Genomic DNA, 24,275 nt, shown 5'->3' with positions numbered 1-24,275 from the left:
AAGCTCAACCTGACATCCGTCTCACCACACAAGCTGTCTGTCTTGCTGCACGCTCAACCTGCCGTCCATCTCACCGCACAACGTGTCTGTCTTGCTGCACGCTCAACATCCCGTCCGTCTCACCGCACAACCTGTCTGTCTTGCTGCACGCTCAACCAGCCATCCGTCTCACCACACAACCTGTCTGTCTCACTGCATGCTCAACCGCCATCCGTCTCAGCGCACAACCTGTCTGTCTCGCTGCACGCTCAACCTGCCGTCCGTCTCACCACACAACCTGTCTGTCTCGCTGCACGCTCAACCTCCCGTCCGTTTCACCACACAACCTGTCTGTCTCACTGCACGTTCAGCCCACCATCCATCTCACCACACAACCTGTCTGTCTCGCTGCACGCTCAACCTCCCGTTCGTTTCACCACACAACCTGTCTGTCTCACTGCACGTTCAACCCACCATCCATCTCACCACACAACCTGTCTGTCTCACTGTACGCTCAACCGCCATCCGTCTCAGCGCACAACCTGTCTGTCTCGCTGCACGCTCAACCGCCATCCGTCTCAGCGCACAACCTGTCTGTCTCGCTGCACGCTCAACCTGCCGTCCGTCTCACCACACAACCTGTCTGTCTCGCTGCACGCTCAACCTGCCGTCCGTCTCACCACACAACCTGTCTGTCTCGCTGCACGCTCAACCCACCGTCCTTCTCACCATACAACCTGTCTGTCTCGCTGCACGCTCAACCCGCCGTCCGTCTCAGCACACAACCTGTCTGTCTCGCTGCACGCTCAACCCACCGTCCTTCTCACCACACAACCTTTCTGTCTCGCTGCATGCTCAACCCGCCGTCCTTCTCACCACACAACCTGTCTGTCTCACTGCATGCTCAACCGCCATCCATCTCAGCGCACAACCTGTCTGTCTCGCTGCACGCTCAACCTGCCGTCCGTCTCACCGCACAACCTGTCTGTCTCGCTGCATTCTCAACCCGCCGTCCTTCTCACCACACAACCTGTCTGTCTCGCTGCACGTTCAACCCACCGTCCGTCTCACCACACAACCTGTCTGTCTCACTGTACGCTCAACCGCCATCCGTCTCAGCGCACAACCTGTCTGTCTCGCTGCACGCTCAACCGCCATCCGTCTCAGCGCACAACCTGTCTGTCTCGCTGCACGCTCAACCTGCCGTCTGTCTCACCACACAACCTGTCTGTCTCGCTGCACGCTCAACCTGCCGTCCGTCTCACCACACAACCTGTCTGTCTCGCTGCACGCTCAACCCACCCTCCTTCTCACCATACAATCTGTCTGTCTCGCTGCACGCTCAACCCGCCGTCCGTCTCAGCACACAACCTGTCTGTCTCGCTGCACGCTCAACCCACCGTCCTTCTCACCACACAACCTGTCTGTCTCGCTGCATGCTCAACCCGCCGTCCTTCTCACCACACAACCTGTCTGTCTCGCTGCACGCTCAACCCGCCGTCCCTCTCAGCACACAACCTGTCTGTCTCGCTGCACTCTTAACCCGCTATCCTTCTCACAGCACAACCTGTCTGTCTCGCTGCACGCTCAACCCGCTGTCTTTCTCACCACACAACCTGTCTGTCTCGCTGCACGCTCAACCTGCCATCCGTTTCACCGCACAACCTGTCTGTCTCGCTGCACGCTCAACCCGCCGTCCTTCTCACCACACAACCTGTCTGTCTCGCTGCACGCTCAACCCGCCGTCCGTCTCACCACACAACCTGTCTATCTCGCTGCACGCTCAACCTCCCGTCCGTCTCACTGCACGACCTGTCTGTCTCGCTGCACGCTCAACCTCCCGTCCGTCTCACCACACAACCTGTCTATCTCGCTGCACGCTCACCACACAACCTGTCTGTCTCGCTGCACGCTCAACCCACCGTCCTTCTCACCACACAACCTGTCTGTCTCGCTGCATGCTCAACCCGCCGTCCTTCTCACCACACAACCTGTCTGTCTCACTGCATGCTCAACCGCCATCCGTCTCAGCGCACAACCTGTCTGTCTCACTGCACGCTCAACCTGCCGTCCGTCTCACCGCACAACCTGTCTGTCTCGCTGCATGCTCAACCCGCCGTCCTTCTCACAGCACAACCTGTCTGTCTCGCTGCACTCTTAACCCGCCGTCCTTCTCACAGCATAACCTGTCTGTCTCGCTGCACGCTCAACCTGCCATCCGTTTCACCACACAACCTGTCTGTCTCGCTGCACGCTCAACCCGCCGTCCTTCTCACCACACAACCTGTCTGTCTCGCTGCACGCTCAACCCGCCGTCCGTCTCACCACACAACCTGTCTATCTCGCTGCACGCTCAACCTCCCGTCCGTCTCACTGCACGACCTGTCTGTCTCGCTGCACGCTCAACCTACCGTCCGTCTCACCACACAACCTGTCTATCTCGCTGCACGCTCACCACACAACCTGTCTGTCTCGCTGCACGCTCAACCCACCGTCCTTCTCACCACACAACCTGTTTGTCTCACTGCATGCTCAACCGCCATCCATCTCAGCGCACAACCTGTCTGTCTCGCTGCACGCTCAACCTGCCGTCCGTCTCACCGCACAACCTGTCTGTCTCGCTGCATGCTCAACCCGCCGTCCTTCTCACCACACAACCTGTCTGTCTCGCTGCACGTTCAACCCACCGTCCGTCTCACCACACAACCTGTCTGTCTCACTGTACGCTCAACCGCCATCCGTCTCAGCGCACAACCTGTCTGTCTCGCTGCACGCTCAACCGCCATCCGTCTCAGCGCACAACCTGTCTGTCTCGCTGCACGCTCAACCTGCCGTCTGTCTCACCACACAACCTGTCTGTCTCGCTGCACGCTCAACCTGCCGTCCGTCTCACCACACAACCTGTCTGTCTCGCTGCACGCTCAACCCACCCTCCTTCTCACCATACAATCTGTCTGTCTCGCTGCACGCTCAACCCGCCGTCCGTCTCAGCACACAACCTGTCTGTCTCGCTGCACGCTCAACCCACCGTCCTTCTCACCACACAACCTGTCTGTCTCGCTGCATGCTCAACCCGCCGTCCTTCTCACCACACAACCTGTCTGTCTCGCTGCACGCTCAACCCGCCGTCCCTCTCAGCACACAACCTGTCTGTCTCGCTGCACTCTTAACCCGCTATCCTTCTCACAGCACAACCTGTCTGTCTCGCTGCACGCTCAACCCGCTGTCTTTCTCACCACACAACCTGTCTGTCTCGCTGCACGCTCAACCTGCCATCCGTTTCACCGCACAACCTGTCTGTCTCGCTGCACGCTCAACCCGCCGTCCTTCTCACCACACAACCTGTCTGTCTCGCTGCACGCTCAACCCGCCGTCCGTCTCACCACACAACCTGTCTATCTCGCTGCACGCTCAACCTCCCGTCCGTCTCACTGCACGACCTGTCTGTCTCGCTGCACGCTCAACCTCCCGTCCGTCTCACCACACAACCTGTCTATCTCGCTGCACGCTCACCACACAACCTGTCTGTCTCGCTGCACGCTCAACCCACCGTCCTTCTCACCACACAACCTGTCTGTCTCGCTGCATGCTCAACCCGCCGTCCTTCTCACCACACAACCTGTCTGTCTCACTGCATGCTCAACCGCCATCCGTCTCAGCGCACAACCTGTCTGTCTCACTGCACGCTCAACCTGCCGTCCGTCTCACCGCACAACCTGTCTGTCTCGCTGCATGCTCAACCCGCCGTCCTTCTCACAGCACAACCTGTCTGTCTCGCTGCACTCTTAACCCGCCGTCCTTCTCACAGCATAACCTGTCTGTCTCGCTGCACGCTCAACCTGCCATCCGTTTCACCACACAACCTGTCTGTCTCGCTGCACGCTCAACCCGCCGTCCTTCTCACCACACAACCTGTCTGTCTCGCTGCACGCTCAACCCGCCGTCCGTCTCACCACACAACCTGTCTATCTCGCTGCACGCTCAACCTCCCGTCCGTCTCACTGCACGACCTGTCTGTCTCGCTGCACGCTCAACCTACCGTCCGTCTCACCACACAACCTGTCTATCTCGCTGCACGCTCACCACACAACCTGTCTGTCTCGCTGCACGCTCAACCCACCGTCCTTCTCACCACACAACCTGTTTGTCTCGCTGCATGCTCAACCCGCCGTCCTTCTCACCACACAACCTGTCTGTCTCGCTGCACGCTCAACCCGCCGTCCCTCTCAGCACACAACCTGTCTGTCTCGCTGCACTCTTAACCCACCGTCCTTCTCACCGCACAACCTGTCTGTCTCGCTGCACGCTCAACCCGCCGTCTTTCTCACCACACAACCTGTCTGTCTCGCTGCACGCTCAACCTGCCTTCCGTCTCACCGCACAACCTGTCTGTCTTGCTGCATGCTCAACCCGCCGTCCTTCTCACCACACAACCTGTCTGTCTCGCTGCACGCTCAACCCGCCGTCCGTCTCACCACACAACCTGTCTATCTCGCTGCAAGCTCAACCTCCCGTCCGTCTCACTGCACGACCTGTCTGTCTCGCTGCACGCTCAACCTCCCGTCCGTCTCACCACACAACCTGTCTATCTCGCTGCACGCTCACCACACAACCTGTCTGTCTCGCTGCACGCTCAACCCGCCGTCCCCCTCAGCACACAACCTGTCTGTCTCGCTGCACGCTCAACCCGCCGTCCGTCTCACCACACAACCAGTCTGTCTCGCTGCACGCTCAACCCGCCGTCCGTCTCACCACACAACCTGTCTGTCTCGCTGCACGCTCAACCCGCCGTCCGTCTCACCACACAACCGGTCTGTCTCGCTGCACGCTCAACCTGCCGTCCGTCTCACCACACAACCTGTCTGTCTCGCTGCACGCTCAACCTGCCGTCCGTCTCACCACACAACCTGTCTGTCTCGCTGCACGCTTAACCTGCCGTCCGTCTCACCACACAACCTGTCTGTCTCGCTGCACGCTCAACCTGCCGTCCGTCTCACCACACAACCTGTCTGTCTCGCTGCACGCTCAACCTGCCGTCCGTCTCACCACACAACCTGTCTGTCTCGCTGCACGCTCAACCCGCCGTCCGTCTCACCACACAACCTGTCTGTCTCGCTGAACGCTCAACCTGCCGTCCGTCTCACCACACAACCTGTCTGTCTCGCTGCATGCTCAACCTGCCGTCCGTCTCACCACACAACCTGTCTGTCTCGCTGCACGCTCAACCCGCCGTCCGTCTCACCACACAACCTGTCTGTCTCGCTGCACGCTCAACCTGCCGTCCGTCTCACCACACAACCTTTCTGTCTCGCTGCACGCTCAACCTGCCGTCCGTCTCACCACACAACCTGTCTATCTCGCTGCACGCTCAACCTGCCGTCCGTCTCACTGCACGACCTGTCTGTCTCGCTGCACGCTCAACCTCCTGTCCGTCTCACTGCACGACCTGTCTGTCTCGCTGCATGCTCAACCCGCCGTCCGTCTCACCACACAACCTGTCTGTCTCGCTGCACGCTCAACCCGCCGTCCGTCTCACCACACAACCTGTCTGTCTCGCTGCACGCTCAACTGGAAGATTGTCATTGAGGATTTTTTTTTAAAAAAAATTGCAATGCAGACATGGTATCAGCACGCACACACACATTTGTATTTTATAGGGACTTTCATGGACTTCTATTACTTTTCCCCTGAACTAATAATTTTTTATTCTTTACTCATGGCCCTTTCAGCATTTTTTCACTGCATGTATGACATTACACTACAGCTTATTATTATATAAAACTAGGGATGTGACGAAATTTCATGGCACGATATCTCGCAAGATCCGACTGGTCTTGTGAGAACGTGACGATAATCCTTGCAAAACAATTTGCCATGTTTACATAAGAGCTGCAAGATTATTCGTTTAAATATGGCAATCTCAATCCAAACACCCACCCGATCTTATTCCTGAACGACAATGATTCAGCTATGTCTATTATGACTGTTTCTCAACGTGAGTGTCAGTGGAGCATGAGAAGCATATTTTGTTGCTGCCCATGTTAATGAATCATTCATAATGCATGTGATCCAGAAAGAGCAACACAAACAGTATTTTCAACCACACATCATTATTTCTGTGTTACAGACATTTAAATAACCAAAGTACTGGGATAATCGTTTGTGGTATGGTTATAAACACTTATTCTCTCTAAAGTAGCGTAAAAAAAACGAAAGTATCTAAACAGGTGAATGTATTGTAATGCAATATCCTCTTCCTCCATGAGTTGGTGACAACTGCCCGGTTAAAAAAAAAAATTGTCATCGAATCGTTCATTTAAAAGATTCTACCGGTAATTGAGAAACAGCTCTTTTTTTTTTTCTTTTTTTTTCAAATTAATATATATATATATATATAAAAAAAACTTAGCAATGAACATTTTTTTCAGAACCACTAGTAAATTATGTTATTTTGTTTAATTTTCTAATCTTCTTTTTCGTTAGAATCATGATCTCCAATTCATAGGCCTATATATACATGATTCTCAATTTCTTCAGAATCTTGCAGCACTAGTTTACATGTTGTTTATTGCTGCATATAATTCATTAAAATAGAAGTTTAATTTCAGAAAGTACAATTTGATTTCAAAGTGCACCTACATTTTTGGCATTTTGTGTTTTTCAGTTGAATAAAAGACTATTTTCCCTATATGTTTCATCATTGAGGATTTCTTCAAAAAAGTCTAAAAGTCACGTTCTCATGAACCCAGTCTTATGTCTCGTCTTGTGGGATAAGTGTCTTGTCACACCCCTATATAAAACTAATTTGTTTGAGATGATGTCTCCTCTAAACCCACACAAACCTTTTAGCATTTGTACATTTTCATTATTTATTGTTTATGAATCTGTTTCCACGTTAAGACTGTCTGCTGATCAATAATTCAGCTTTTATGTCATTATGAGGACATTTAGTTACACAACGAGGGTAAAACCTCAAATGCACACACACACACACACACACACACACACACACACACACACACACACAACACACACACACACACACACACACACACACACACACACACACACACACACACACACACACACACACACACAACCCACACACACACACACACAGACACACACACACACACACACACACACACACACACACACACACACACACACACACACACACACACACCCTACACACACACACACACACACACACACACACACACACACACACACACACACACACACACACACACACACCCTACACACACACACACACACACACACACAGCCCAATCAATCAATAGTTGTGATGCTCTACAGCGATCTATTCAAGGACAAACCATGAGATGAAAGAGCTTCATTATTCTGACACTTAACTCACACGTGGCTTCTATCAACATGCTTGACCCTTTAAATAGTACAGCAAAAAACCCTAAAGTACAACAACTTCCACACAAACCAGACACAGTGATGTCTGTGATCCTAAAGCTAGTGATCCATCAGCCGAATGAACTAAAGAGACTGATGTGACCCTCACATGTGAAAGGATCATTAACAGATAATCTGCTCAATGTGTTCAGTGATGAGCTGGAGTCATTAGCACTGCAGTATTTATCTGTAAAACTTTTCTGATCTAGCCACAGATCCAGTACATATCCAGACCAGATGGTGGATCAGCACCTAGAAAGGACCTCTACAGCCCTGAAAGACAGCAGAGACCAGGACAACTTAATTTACGCTTAATTTCCAGAGATATCGTTGACTTGATTGCACAAATATTATTTAAACTGAACTGAGCTGGATGATGACATAATTGAATTCAATGATGAACTGCCTTTTTGCTTTATTGACACACTATTTTCCTATTTAAAGCTGTTCAGTTGCTTTGTTACAATCTGTATTGTTAAAAGCGCTATATAAATAAAGGTGACTTGATGTGACATCGGTGAATCCTGAAAAATAAAATGCATCAGTTTCCACAAAAATATTGTGCAGCACAACTGTTTTCAACATTGATAATAATCAGAAATGTTTCTTGAGCAGTAAATCATCATATTAGAATGATTTATGATTTATATTCTTGTGCACAGGAGGCTTCTGTCTCAAAGACGAATCCTTTGTGTCAGTGAACATACTTGGCAATAAAAGCTCATTCTGATTCTGACAAATACATTAAAATACATGATTCAAACAAACACTTAGTGACCTAAACAAACACTGACCAGCTGAAATAAACACTGAATGACCCAGTAATCAAACACTTATGTTTGCTGAGATTCAAACATGTGTAGAGAGTCAATTATCAGCTGAGAGGAAATTAACATGAATCACTGACACAGAGAGAGGAGTGCAACATGTGTGTGTGTGAGTGTGTATAGTTATATGTGTGTTTATTGTGTGTGTTGTGGTGCAGCGCAGCTCACGGCGGTTTGACAGACAGACCTGCTGTTATTGATGGCACTGATAAGATCGTTGTCTCTAGGGAGCAATAAGCAATAAAGTTATTTCTAATTGAAATTTCAGAGAGGAACACGACACTCCCCGCGGGCTCCTTCACACACATGAGATCCTGATCGATCGCTGGAGTCACATCACACCAGATGCACAAACATGTCTCTGTGTCTATGTCGTCCTGTGCATACTGAGCACGTCTGGCAGCGCTGGCCGGGCTAAACTCTTCAGTCTTGCAGTGATTGGTCATTAGCGAGTCCAGACACACACTCAACACTTCTGCACACATCAAACCAAAAACACCCAGAGAAATGCTCACAACTCCTCATTAACCAGCTAAAAATACTCCAACAACATGCGAACACAGAAGAGTGAAGATGCTCTGACAGACGCCACCATCCTCCTCAAAACAACACAAGTGATCTTGGGTCAGAGGTCAGCTGGTTTCATTACAGGTCATTTCCTTGAGACTCTTTGGACATCGTGGATCAATACAGAACGATTGATTGTGCTGAGCTTGAGCCGCTGAGAATAAAACAGATTTACTCAGAGCTGCTTTACATAAAAACACAGAACTTCACTAATGAGGCTCTATTTACCACTGATACTGATACTTACTAAATGCCTTTCACACCACGGATGATCAACTATAAACATGACACAGAAGAATGATATCACTGGGATCACTTTCATAGCGATTATTATCAGCTGATGAATGATAGAACTCGAGCATTTAGTCAAGTCATCTTTATTTATATAGGGCTTTAAACAAAACAGATTGTGTCAAAGCAACTGAACAACATCAATTAGGAAAACAGTGTGTCAATAATGAAAAATGACAGTTAAACGCAGTTCATCATTTAATTTAGTGATTTCATCCCCCAGTTCATTCCAGTTTAAATAATATCTGTGCAATCATTACTGATCAAGTCAATGATATCACTGGAAATGAAGTGTCCCAAACTAAGCAAGCCAGAGGCGACAGCGGCAAGTAACCAAAACTCCATCGGTGACAGAATGGAGAAAAAAATCTTGGGAGAAACCAGGCTCAGTTGGGGGGCCAGTTCTCCTCTGACCAGACGAAACCAGTAGTTCAATTCCAGGCTGCAGCAAAGTCAGATTGTGCAGAAGAATCATCTGTTTCCTGTGGTCTTGTCCTGGTGCTCCTCTGAGACAAGGTCTTTACAGGGGATCTGTATCTGGGGCTCTAGTTGTCCTGGTCTCCGCTGTCTTTCAGGGATGTAGAGGTCCTTTCTAGGTGCTGATCCACCATCTGGTCTGGATACGTACTGGATCCGGGTGACTGCAATGCTGAGAATCATCAACATAACCGTGAAAGCTAACACTGTATTTCCTTATGATATCTCCCAAGGGTAACATATAAAGCGTGAAGAGTAGCGGCCCTAGTACTGAGCCTTGAGGTACTCCATACTGCACTTGTTATCGATATGATACATCTTCATTCACTGCTACGAACTGATGGCAGTCATATAAGTACGATTTAAACCATGCTAATGCACTTCCACTGATGCCAACAAAGTGGTCAAGTCTATGCAAAAGAATTTTGTGGTCAATTGTGTCAAACGCAGCACTAAGATCCAATAAAACTGATAGAGAGATACACCCACGATCAGATGATAAGAGCAGATCATTTGTAACTCTAAGAAGAGCAGTCTCAGTACTATGATACGGTCTAAATCCTGACTGGAAATCCTCACATATACCATTTTTCTCTAAGAAGGAATATAATTGTGAGGATACCACCTTTTCTAATATCTTGGACAGAAAAGGGAGATTCGAGATTGGTCTCAAAGTTGTGGTTTTTTGATGAGAGGCTTAATAACAGCCAGTTTGAAGGTTTTGGGGACATATCCTAATGACAATGAGGAATTAATAATAGTCAGAAGAGGATCTATGACTTCTGGAAGCACCTCTTTTAGGAGCTTAGATGGTATAGGGCAGGGGCGTAGATTAAGCGGGAGACGTGGGGGACCTGTCTCCCCACTTTTAATATCACGGAAATTCGTCCCCCCCCCACTTTCTTGGTCAAGTGTGTTCACATAGAGGTTTTCATAAATTTAAATTTAAACTCAAAGAGACAGGATAGTCTGCGCATGACCTGATATTTTATTCGGACCCAGAATACAGCGAGATGAACATCACAGAGCGCTAAACGCTCCTGCAGTGTGTGTGTGTGTGTGTGTGTGTGTGTTTCATTCATACTCGAACCCGGAGGGCGCTCCCCCGCAGAAAATCATACCAGGAAATTCCTAATATGGGCAACAACGTCCAGCTATCGCTGTATGAAAACAGTTGTTTTCACAGAAAAACCTTCTATGAGAAAAACAGACACTTTTGGAAACACGAAGAGATTAAACATACGATTGCGACAATATGTATTTTTTTCAAGTCATCTCCAGCAGGTGATAAATAAAGTATATGAAAAATGCTATTATTACAGTATACAAACTATTCTGCCTTATTATGTGATAAAGTGTTTGTAGTATATAAACAAATCATTATTATTTGTAATTGTCCAGCATTTATAGATTTATAAGCCAATTAAAAGCTAGAAATTAGAGAAAAATTTAAGTTGCCTATAGTATCTGTAACGATATCACTGTAATGATAAAAACTTCCTAATCGTCGGGAAGAAGGAGGCGGGAACCGGCGGACAATCAAATAACATTTAATAATTCAAAAATAAACACAAAACAGCGCACCAGCCCCTCACGGACGACTGGTGCGCACAAAATGAAACCAAAACCTAAAATAACGCCCAGGCCTGGTCCTCTCTCGTCCTTCACTGTCGTCGCTCCAGTTTTATATCCTTCCATCTCCTCCATGGGCCTCGAGACCGGTGGGACGAACAGGTGTAGTTCATCTCCAATCACTCCCCCGGCCTCGCTCCCATGTCCCTCGGCCCCGCCCCACTCGTCACATACCCCCATCGCCCCTCGCAGGCCGGGGGGTACTCCCGAGACTGCGCTCTACTCCCCCCCCCCCCTCCCTCCGGGGGGGCCGCTCCCGGGGACCTGCGGGAACCTGGGGGTAGGACAGGCGAGGCGAGAGAAAAGGAGATGGAAGGAGGAGCGACAGAGACGAGAGAGGGGAGAGAGGAAAAAAAAAAAAAAAAAAAATTCCGGTTCCCAGACGCACCGCTGCTCGGCCCTCCACCAGCTGGGTGATCTCCTCCGCGGTGCCTGGCGGTGGCACTGGACGGCCCTCGGCGGACGGCACGACACTCCTCCGCCGCCCGGTGGACGGCGACGGCTCCTCCGGTTTTGGGCAGCCGGCAGGAGTCCCCCGTTCCCTGCTCCTCCCCGTTCCGGCGGAGGCAGCAGGCTCCGGCCACCTGGCGAACAGCGCCGACTCCTCCGCTCCCTCACGGACGGCAGCCGTCTCTCCACATCGTGGGCGGCCGGTAGCGAGCTCGGCCGTCCCCGGCAACTCGCTCCAGCCCACCGCCTCGAGCGTCCATGGCGGCACACTCCTCGCCAGCTCGATGGCACCGCGGATTCACCACAGCGGCGAGGGATCTTCAGCAGCGCGTCCCTCCTTCTCCCGGGCTTCGGCACCACTGTAACGATATCACTGTAATGATAAAAACTTCCTAATCGTCGGGAAGAAGGAGGCGGGAACCGGCGGACAATCAAATAACATTTAATAATTCAAAAATAAACACAAAACAGCGCACCAGCCCCTCACGGACGACTGGTGCGCACAAAATGAAACCAAAACCTAAAATAACGCCCAGGCCTGGTCCTCTCTCGTCCTTCACTGTCGTCGCTCCAGTTTTATATCCTTCCATCTCCTCCATGGGCCTCGAGACCGGTGGGACGAACAGGTGTAGTTCATCTCCAATCACTCCCCCGGCCTCGCTCCCATGTCCCCCGGCCCCGCCCCACTCGTCACAGTATCCATTACCAGTCAAAAGTTTTGAACAGTTTTTTTGAACTTATGATAATGTTGAAAACAACTGAGTATAATTTTTTTCAGGTTTCTTTGATTAATAAAAAAGTTCAGAAGAACAGCATTAATCTGAAATAGAAATATTTTGTAAAATGATGCCTTTATCATCACTTTTGTTCAATTGAAAGAATTCTTGCTAAATAAAAGTATTAATTTCTATAATTTATTTTCCAAAAATAAATAAATAAATAAATATTATACTGACTCAAAGCTTTTGAATGTAATAGTATATAATGTTGCGAAAGCTTTTTATTTCACATAAATGCTGAACTTTGGATCCTTCTATTCATTAAAGAATGCTGAATAAAAAGTACTCATCTGTTTTAAATATTGATCAGAAAATCAGCATATTAGAATGATTTCTGAAGGATGTGACACTGAGGACTGGAGTTATGATGCTGAAAATTCAGCTTTAACTATACATTTTATTATTTTGTAATTTTAAATAGTAAAAATATTTCAAATAAATGCAGGCTTGGTGAGCAGAAGAGACTTCTTTAAAAACATAAAAAATCGTACTGTTTAAAAACTGCTGACAGGTTATATAGATAGAAACATTATATTGTATATATATATATATATATATATATATATATATATAGTATTGTAATTTCTGTCCCCCTCACTTCTGAAAAGATGGCTACACCCCTGGTATAGGGTCTAACATACATGTTGTTGGTTTAGATGATTTAACAAGTTTATACAATTCTTCCTCTCCTATAGTAGAGAATGAGTGGAACTGTTCCTCAGGGGGTCTATAGTGCACTGTCTGATGTGATACTGTAGCTGACGGCTGAATGGTTGCAATTTTATCTCTAATAGTATCGATTTTAGAAGTAAAGTAGTTCATAAAGTCATTACTGCTGTGTTCTTGGGAAATGTCAACACTTGTTGATGCTTTATTTGTCATTAATCTAGCCACTGTATTGAATACTTACCTGGGGTCATTTTTGTTTTCTTATAAAAGAGACAAAAAGTAATCAGATCAGTTTTTTATGCTTTTCTGTAGGATAGGTTACTTTCCCGCCAAGCAATACGAAATACCTCTAGTTTTGTTTTCATCCAGCTGCGCTCCATTTCCTGGGCTGCTCCCTTTAGGGTGCGAGTGTCCTCATTACAACATTTAAAGCTCAAACACCAAATCTGTTGTCCAGTGAAACATGATTGTAAGTCACCACAGATGACAGTGTCTTAATGAAGATCACCGTAACTTCAGGTCAGGGGTCAAAGGACAATCCATGCATGTGTGACATCATCTGAATCAATTTAAAGTGTGTCATGAAAGTTACCAGCAGTAATAACATCTAATTCCAGACCTGCATATCATTGGTTAATCGCTGGTTTAGAGAAAAGTGCTGAAATAGCATGAACTGTAATGAAGTGACGGTCAACAACTCAAAACGTTGACTGGAGGGTCCGAATATGATGACGCTCACAGCTTCAGCTGAGAGGAAATAAAAGCCTGGCTGTGTGACCATCACCTGACAAAAAAACACCTTCAGTTCGGTTTCACTGCGGCATCAGATCAGTCAAACTCTCGCCTGTCTTTCCATATAGGATCTTCATAGCATCATCTTCACACTCGAGCTGCTTCAACAGAAGAGGAGCTTGTAATTATAATGCAGATTCTGCAGTTTCTCATGTGTCTTGTGGCTTTGAATCCTTAAAACAGCATTAATTAAATGTGGCCTGATAGATTGTGGAGTCATGATGAATTTATTACCGCTGCGTATTCCCACAACTGCCTGAACAATCCTGACGGAGTTAAAATATGCTTATAAGCACATCAATCACAGCAGAGAATGGACACACACACACACACACTCAGCTAACAGTGTTTGCGCTGTGATTAAAGCTGAACAGGCGTCCTGTATATGTTTATAGTAGCATCAGTCACAGTCGAACATCACTGTGAGAAATACAGAAAACTGACATCCTGGTAGTCAACACTTCTGAGTTCCACTGCAAAGATTCATTATGAACCTTTTACTTAGACTTTTTCCAGACTTTTTCCAAACTGAGTTTGTGTTTTATTCACAATGGAATTAAGGACTCCTTTTAAAGACTAATTTGGGTTGAATCTGAACTGAGACAGCAAACAGAATGCACAATTGCAGTCTGATGTAAGAATGCAAAACTCAAAAGAATTAAAATACAAAGAAATTCATTTTAATCTTTGAATGTTGGGTACATAAAGTGAACGACTGATAGAAAGACCAAATGATAGAAAGAATATATATAAGATAGAACAACAGAATGATAGATAGATAGATAGATAGATAGATAGATAGATAGATTCAGAGACGCAGCTGACTGTTTATTGCGGCTGAATTCAGACGTCTGGGATTCATAAAGCTTTGACAGAACTTCTGAGATTCCCTCAAGGGCCTTTTTTTCTGTGCAGGATGAACAAAGACGCTGAATCTGTTGTTCATAATGTGGAGCGGCTCTCATCCCTCATGCTGCAGGAACTGAATTTTGTCTTCTGGTTTTGTAATTAGATTCAGCGTCTGAACTTCAGAGAGCAGGTGGGAGTGAAGCAGGAGCCCGAGGAACCAGAGAACTGTGCAAACTCAGATCAAATCAAAGCTGATGAATAACTTTCATGTGATCAGAGCTGAGCGCACGGACATTATTTTCAGAGACGAGTTACTTTAGAAATCTATTATAGCACAAATGATTCATTACGTCCACAAACACATGAAAGCTGCATTTAGAAGAAGCCAGTGAGAATCAGAAACAGCAGCAAACTAGAAGAAAGTACAATATTTAAAGTTGGATTCATCTGTCTGTCCATCTATTGTTCTCTCTGCATTATAACGTGAATACACACACACACACACACACTAAACAGCATTTGAAACACAAACACAATCAAAAATGCTGTTTCAAAACCATCGTTTTTCTACAGAAGTGAATCCTCATCATCCAAACGAGTAACACACACCTGAGCTGGAGGAAATTAGTGCATCTATTGTGGGCATGGTTCTTCAGTCCTCTCTTCTCCCCAGATGATTCACATATTGATTTTGCCCGTGTCTCTGGATTCCTGCTTTTCTGAGTTCCTGAGAAACTGGCCAATTTAAAAGTGTGTGACAAAAACAAGTGTCCAATTTCTGAGTCACAGCCGGCGTCTAAACAAAAAGCATCTTCTGTTTGATTGAAGCAATTCTGATGTACCACACAGTTCACAATATGCCATGAGTGAGGCGTCAGGCAACAAAGAAATGGAAAGAGTTTGCAGGAGACGGTTACATGAATGACCTTTAACCTCAAAAACCCGGCTCTCCGCTGGGTCCCTGAGGGCCCACGATCAAGCACAGCCTGCTGGTTTGTGGTTAAACCTCAGGAATGAGAGCAGAAGGTTCAGAGTTCGCCGATAACAATCTTTTTTAATGGACAGAACAGATTTACATGTAGAATATCAATTAATTTTTCATTATCCGCAGAATAAACCACAGATGCGCCGCATTACTGATCTGTTTCTGTCCTTACTGTCGCGGCTGCAGTCCGGTGAAAAACGAATAAAGATTTATCAGGATGGATTCATCTAAAGGTGAATCAGCACTTTGGGAATCTCTCGGTGGTAATAAATCACACGATAAGAGTCTGTTCTCCAGACAAAAGCAGCTAAAACTCTTCGCTTCATCCAAGAGGCCCCTCATTAATAAATGGTATGTTTCATTGTCCTGACACAGAGTTTAATGAGTCAGTTCACGGGCCATGGGACAGACACCGAGGCTCTACTCGCTCCGGCTGTAAATGGACATAAACACCATCATTTCTTTGGCCTGTCATACGAGCGGCACTGGCTCATCGCTCATGGCTGTCTCACACACATGTGCATGTTCTCCGAGCCTCTCGCACAGGTCTGATCCCATCATCACTCTTCTGGATGTCACGCTAAAACAACACTATCAGCGTGACATCAGTGTGTTTACAGGCATTATGTAAATGTGAGCAGGTGCTGCGCAGTAAAGCTCATAATGTCTGCTGAATTCCATCTCGATGCAGTCAGCTGTTTGGTTTGTCCTTGTGAAGTCTTTGAGAATAGATGGCTGATTTGCTAAAAGCTTTCTAAATGGACTCTGTTTTATTGAAAGAGGATTATCCATTCAAAGACTGATTTTCATTTTCCATTTCAAAAGAAAAAGGTGGATAAGGGACACAATTGCTCACTTCCACTGACTTACTCCTGCGATTCCCGATTCATAATCGCAGAAGCGTTTGAGACAGATTAATAAAGATCACATAGAAGAACGGGAAAACGTTCACATGAATCATGAGCTGCAGAATTCCAATGACCTTTCCAGCATCACCTCTGACCTTTAAAACAACATTTCAGAATCAGAATCAGCTTTATTGCCAGGTATGTTTACACATACGAGGAATTTATTTTCGTGACAGAAGCTCCGCAGTGCAACAGAATGACAGCGACAGGAAAAAAAACACAGATATTAAAAGAAAAAAAAATTGAACAAGTATACAAATTGACAATTGTATGTGCAGGTATATTACAATAGACAGTTTTGTGTGTACAGGTATATTTGGTGCAAATTTAAAGTGTACATTAAGTATGTGTGTTAGATAAATAAGTGTATTTGTGTATAAATAGTGTTGTTATTGTCAAGTGTTCATTAGATGGACTGCCTGAGGGAAGAAACTGTTCCTGTGTCTGGTCGTTCTGGTGTTCAGAGCTCTGTAGCGTCGACCAGATGACAACAGTTCAGAGAGAGAGTGTGCTGGATGTGAGGGTCCAGAGTGGGCATGGGCTGGTATGAGATTTTGACGGTATGGTAACCTTAAGCAAAAACATCACGGTATCATAGAATTGATGTTACAGCTCTGAAATGTTATTTTTAAATGACTGGGTAAATAATTATATATTTTTTTCACCTGCACAATATATATTGCAGATCGTGTAAAGGCCTAAGTATTTTCCGAGCATCCACGCACCATCAGTGTTACGTTATTCTCCTCATCAAGAGGGCTCGAGGACAGCCGTGCACCCCGTGGTACTGCGCATGTGTCGAGCTCATCCGTCCGCTCATCTGCGGTTGAGTATACTTTTGAAAGCTGTGTGGACGGAAGCGTGAGATGGAAAGGAACGCTGAATGTGAAGTGTACCCGGGTCTTAAGTTCGGTCATCCTACACACACGTGACACCGCTCGCTCGCTCAACAGGAGGAGGACGGGTCAGTGTTACTCTCCACACTGCTCTCACTCTGAGAGACTCCTACTCCTTCAGTCTTTGAGGAGACATGGAAAACAGCACATACTGCAGGAACAGTATAATGGATGGAAGTGGTTTTAAAACAGTGACATTTTCAAATCGCGGTATACCTTGAAACCAGTAATCAGCCCATGCCTAGTCCAGAGTGATTTCACTAGCCCTTTTGCTCACTCTGGATAAGTACAGTTCTTGAGTAGAAGGGAGGGTTGTGTTGTACCGATGATTCTCTCAGCAGTCCGGACTACCCTCTGTAGTCTTCTGAGGTCAGAGTTAGAAGCTGAGCTGAACCAGACAGTTACTGAAGTGCAGAGGATGGATTCGATGATGGTGGAGTAGAACTGTTTCAGTTAACCCAATGGCTAATACACACACACACACACACACACACACACACACACACAATTACTAACACACACTCAACAGGCGACTGTCACTGACAATATGGCTGGGTGATCTTTTCTTCAGATTAACTCAAACAACTTCATTTGGACTGTCTTTGACTCTAAATTAAATCAGAAGTTAGTTCCAGTCAACCAGGTGAGAGATGGTTGAGCACTGCGGCTTCAACGGTACACACACCTGGAGAAACACTTCTGAAGACGAACGGCTGGAGGAAACGGTGCAGGGCTCAAGGACCCTGCTCAACACAAGACATGATCTGAAACACTTCAGGATAAACCTGCTGGAACATGTAATAAACCGGTGATTAATGCACAAATCAGCGTCAATTATTTTAGAGTAAATCTTTATGCAGAAACAATGACACATCAAATATGCAGGTGTCCCTCAGGTCTGTATGAAGATGATCCAGCGTTAATGGACTTCAAACTCAATCTAATCACTCACCAACAATGTACAGCATGACATTTGTCTCTTCACATCTGTCCTCAGACAGTAAACCGCTGCCTTGTTCTGTTTATGATGTACAGACACAGAGTTCAAATGATTTGCAACCCTTGCTTTGTAGTGTTTCTGTACTGGATATCACAACCCTGACCACAAACCGATCTGAGAAATACTGTGATCTCAACTTCTCAAATAATCTGATCATGCCTGAAAGAAGCCACCAGCTTTGAACAAACACACAGATCTTCTCAAAACTTCATCATGTGTCATTTCCAGCAGGGAAATCTGACGGCACGAGATCTGGCATTATGAAAATCAATTCCACGAGTCATTCAGGAGGAGACTTTCCCCACTGGATTTTACATAATTTTATTAGCATTTGTTCACTGTCTACTGACACACACACACACACACACACAGATTTTATGGCATCTGGCAGCACAACAGCAGACCTTCATTAATGTCGCCGGAGGAGTGAGGCCTCGTCCAATCAGAGTGTGTTAACAGCATAATAACCCGACACAGCGCAGCGCGTGATTGGCTGGAGCAGTGGAGCAGGACGACTCACTGACTGTGTTTAATCAAACAGGAAGGATTGTATCGATTAGCACATGCTCAGCCCGACTGCAGCACAGGGACTGTGTGTGTGTGTTTGTGAGGAGAATGCATGTAAACCTAACACTAACCCTAACACACACACACACACACACACACCCTTTTGTTCTCATTCATTTATTCAATGGTGTGTTTCCTGAAAAACCAAAGGTATAATTTCTCAAACAGACAGATTTTCATTACAGCTGCGCTGCTTTCGTGTTTGATCACTGAGGCCGGTGTCGGTGACATGTGCATGAGTGTTCATGCGTGATGTGATTCATACTCTCAAATAACACCGTCAGCATTATTACTGATTACTCTGGACTACATACAGGAAGAATCAAATGTATCTGAACTGTGTTTTTAACAGGCTTTATAGAAATGACTTTTCCTGTGATTTACATCTTTGTGTTTTTCACAAAGTTTTTTGGTGGTCTGTGAGAGCATCATACGTAGGATGACAGTTCACCCAAAAATCATAATTCTGTCAAAATTTACTCTTCTTCTCTAACTCTAACACGGTTAAGCATGAACATAGTGTGTGTTTGCATTCCAGAGAACATTTCCATCCTTTATCTTCTAGATGCACATCATAAATCCTCACACTCTGAAAAATAAACAGACTCTAATCCAAAACAATTTTGGATGTTTTTTGAACATCCAAACAGAGCACATGGCATTTATTTCATAATAACATACTGGCATATTTTCTGTTCTGCTACTGAAAGATAGTGTCCGTAGCCTGACGGCTGAAGGTCTGGAATACATGGCAGCTTTCTTTGGCCAAGGGCCGCCCATGAGGACATTCAACTGACATGTCAAACAAACAATCACAGTTCACTTGGTTCAGCATCACGTTCAGGCCTTGAATTGTCGGCTAGAACAGACCGCTGTGTAAAACTCTTGTATGTATTTTAAAGATTCTGTTCCGCGAACTTTAAATATTTCACATACTTTTGAGAATCCAGCATTTAGATGATCCTGATAAGTGTTTTCGTGAGGGGGTTTGGCGCCAGGGTATCTTTGTTTCCAGGCCGAATGTTAAAGAACGTGACACACACGTCTCCCAGAAATCCTTTATAATTCAACCAATTCTATGTTGACTTAGACACTCCTGAAGTGTTTCCACTTTGGTGTGCCGTACGCGCTTGATTGATGGCACAGACACTATTGAAGAGAGCTGAACTGGATGATGACATCACTGAATCATCAATGAACTGACTTTAGCTGAAAAATGAATTTGTATTATTGTCTTCTTGCATTATCCAGTACGTATCCAGACCAGATGGTGGATCAGCACCTAGAAAGGACCTCTACATCCCTGAAAGACAGTGGAGACCAGGACAACTAGAGCCCCAGATACAGATCCCCTGTAAAGACCTTGTCTCAGAGGAGCACCAGGACAAGACCACAGGAAACAGATGATTCTTCTGCACAATCTGACTTTGCTGCAGTCTGGAATTGAACTACTGGTTTCGTCTGGTCAGAGGAGAACTGGCCCCCCAACTGAGCCTGGTTTCTCCCAAGGTTTTTTTCTCCATTCTGTCACCGATGGAGTTTCGGTTCCTTGCCGCTGTCGCCTCTGGCTTGCTTAGTTGGGGACACTTCATCTACAGTGATATCGTTGACTTGATTGCAAATAAATGCACAGACACTATTTAACTGAACAGAGATGACATAACTGAATCCAATGATGAACTGCCTTTAACTATCATCTTTGCATTATTGACACTGTTTTCCTAATGAATGTTGTTCAGTTGCTTTGACGCAATGCATTTTGTTTAAAGCGCTATATAAATAAAGGTGACTTGACATTGACATTATTGACCAACTATTTTCCTGTTTAATACTGTAAAGCTGCTTTGATACAATCTGTATTGTATAAAGCACTATACAAATAATGATGACTTGACTTATGTATAGTATGCTAGTATTATATCTATAGTGCAATACAGCATGCTAGTATGAGATGAGCTGTGTAATATAGTATGCTAGTGTATGCAGTGAATTAAGATATATTATCTGTTTCATAAACTTGGTACTAATAACAGCTTAACATTATTTACCTTTGCCTAACTTTGGGGTCTTTGCTAGTATATTCCAATATCATTATGCCTCAATTAGTTAGTTATAGATTAAGACTTGTTGTTTTTTTATGAACAGATGGCTTGCTGCTGTGTATAATAATTTATGGTGTTAAAAAACATTATTTTCTGTAAATGCATTGTCTGCTGGTTTATTTAGCTACACCACATTATACACCACTCAGTACTGTAAGTGTAAATGAACACCTGAGCACATTAAAGATCACAGAAGGGTTAAAACATTGGTGTGATGTACGAAACACAGCTACAACAAATAAAACTGATAATGGGCGAGTTAGGTTTCTAGTGTGTGAATAATCAAGCATTTAGGCATCGAGCTGCCCCCAAATAACATTCTTCTTAGGGTCTCAGCCCTGCCCTGCTTCTCTCTCCAAAGCCAAAAAAAATGCTTTAAATAACAAGAAGCTCATCGGCAGAAAATACAGAACGAGAGCGATTACTGCTCTGACCTGATTATTGATTACTAGTGATAATTAACACAACAGTCATTATACAGGAGAGAAAACGAGCCTGTCGCCATAGAGACAATTCTGCTCAACTCTGAATACAAACGAGTGTCAGAATGAGTTTGTGTTCACACTCGTTTATCCAGAGACACAATCGCTCTGAGGAGCTGCAGATCTGACGCATTATTCCTCGTTCATCTGACGCTCGGCTCCTCTGAGCTGCTCCTGCCGCAGGCTGCGGATTACACGTGTGTGTGTGTGTGTGTGTGTGTGTGTGTGTGTGTGTGTGTGTGTGTGTGTGAATCTAGGCCAGCGGTAATGAGTTTTTTCCAGCCAGTGTGTCCACATGGCCACTGGTGTCGTTCTGGTTAGTTTGATCTGTGTGACACGAGACGAACACTCAAACTGTGTAAATCACACACACACACACACACACACACACACACACACACACACACACACACACACATTAGGAATGAGAGATATATTGATTGTCATATCAGTATCAGGTAATATTAGCACTTCACTGATCTTGTTTTCCGGTTCAAACTCTATAATCTCTCTTGTATGTTCTCATGGTTTCTACAGTATATTGTGATGTTCTGATGGTTTTCACATGTCGGTCAAACGGCTTCATGGGCAGAGCTTGACCTGACAGAAACACACACAGCTCCAAAACATGTGTGTGTGTGTGTGTGTGTCTCACTGAGCTGTGTTCTAGTAACAGACGGCTTGCTGGAGCTGTTAACCCTTTCCTCCCTGCCGGAGTGTCTGCTCTGCTTTATTGTGTCATTTAATGAATAGTGAAAATCAGCATTTCTGCTGAAACACAAGCTAAAGATGACGCGTAAGCAAGAAGTCGACAGAGCCATGAGCATCTGTGAAACATCAACCAGTTAAAGGTCGTGTACGGCACAATTATTCACCTGATGAATGAGTCGAGCCGATCAGAATGTGAACTAAAGCCCTGAGGATCTCCTGAAAACATCCAATCACTCTCTGAACACCATCTAACAGAGTATTTTCCTGTCCTGCTGTTGATTTCTCTTCAGAACAGCTCCACATAGATGACAGACAGAGGCTGAAGCGGATGTACGTCACATCTCTCTATATTCAGAAACTCATCTGATTATGTAAGTGAACGGTTAGCTGCTGAAGGAGCGGTCAGCATATGATGGCCATTAGAGGCTGCGTTACTGAAGGACGAGCCCAACAGCAAACACACAACACATTTTTACTCCAAAACACACTTCCTCCCACTGTAAGCACCAATGACTCACTGTGTTTATACTGGATTCTACTGAAGCCTTTCTAACACAGCTTCACTACAACACGCAGTCATGAAAACTATTCAGCCATCTTGGCTCAGCGCTGCATCTCTGTCGGTGGAAGATCGCTGATTCATTTAGAAATGAAGTGGCTTTGTTTGGAACTATTTTCTTTGGCAAAACTGAAAAAACCAGACATTATTGTGTCTATAATGTTACTCACTCAATATTAACTTTTTGATTGTTGGATTGTGCTAATATTTAGGGAATCGTACTATTGCTCGTGTGATATAACTTTACTTGATTTATGTTGCAACTGTTCATATTTCTTTCTACAGAGAGACTTTATGCTAATGTCCTGCTCTGAGACGCCAGAAACGGATTCAGTTTCGACCCACATGTCTATATGACATTCACAATTCATGCAGCTTATTTTCAATAATGACATGCAGGTATTCAGACGGAGATGCTATCCTCCGGTGATCGCAGGGCGTCTGAAGGGTTTACTCATTTATATTCTCAACTACTAACAGTTTTATTCCATCTGAGCTGCACTGAGACTGCTCGTTTCTGCTCAGTAAACTCGTTTGAGAGAGATCTTTACAGCCAGCTCAGCTCATGAAGGACTTCAGGTGGTAAAGATGTTGAGTGCTGTGTGAGGTCACCGTGAGGCTGAAAGCAGCTGGAGACACAAATGAGGATTTACAGCCATGGCCACTAATGGACGAGCTGTCCACTGTCTGATTTACACTCGGTGTCACTGAAGGACGCTCACAAGAGAGATCAGGCCTGTCTGCAGCATTTAATGATCAAACCACTGTGTTTGCATGCACTGGTTAATATTGGACGGTTTGGCTTCCATAGCATGTTTTCTCTCAGACTAAACATCATGGAATTTGATGTTGATGCTGTTAAAATTATGCAGCCAAGTGATTATATCACAGATCATTATCTAGTCTCTTTTTGTTATCTAATTCTACTTCTTGTTGCAAGTATGGTAGAACCATCACTTCTTCCACAAAAGACTGCTTTGTAACTAATCTCACTGATTTATCTCAATTCCGTAGCATATCCAAAAACAACTTGATGATGTAACAGAAACTATGGACTCTCTCTTTTCTAGCATTTTAGATATGGTAGCTCCTTTACGCTTAAGGAAGAATAAGGAAAACAGTCTGACACGAGCCACGTTTCTAGCATTTGTAAAACCGCATCTTTCTGTCTCAAAAATATATCTAAATTACGAAATGATAATCCATGCGTTTATGACCTCAAGGTTAGATTATTGTAATGCTTTATTGGGTGGTTGTTCTAATCTAGATTAAAGACCCATCTCTTTAACCTGGCTTACACATAACATACTAATATGCTAATATTA

At 45.4% G+C, this 24,275-nt stretch overlaps 1 protein-coding gene across 1 annotated transcript in view; it reads right to left on the bottom strand.

The window, feature by feature from the left end:
- LOC132137469 (limbic system-associated membrane protein-like) overlaps positions 1–24,275 on the bottom strand; it is a 77,147-nt gene that overhangs the window by 31,455 nt on the left and 21,417 nt on the right. The gene's annotated exons all lie outside the window — the stretch shown is intronic.

The sequence above is a fragment of the Carassius carassius genome, unplaced genomic scaffold (assembly GCF_963082965.1).
Source record: "Carassius carassius unplaced genomic scaffold, fCarCar2.1 SCAFFOLD_88, whole genome shotgun sequence".
Lineage (NCBI taxonomy): Eukaryota > Metazoa > Chordata > Actinopteri > Cypriniformes > Cyprinidae > Carassius > Carassius carassius.
This window is presented reverse-complemented; position numbering and strand designations above follow the sequence as displayed.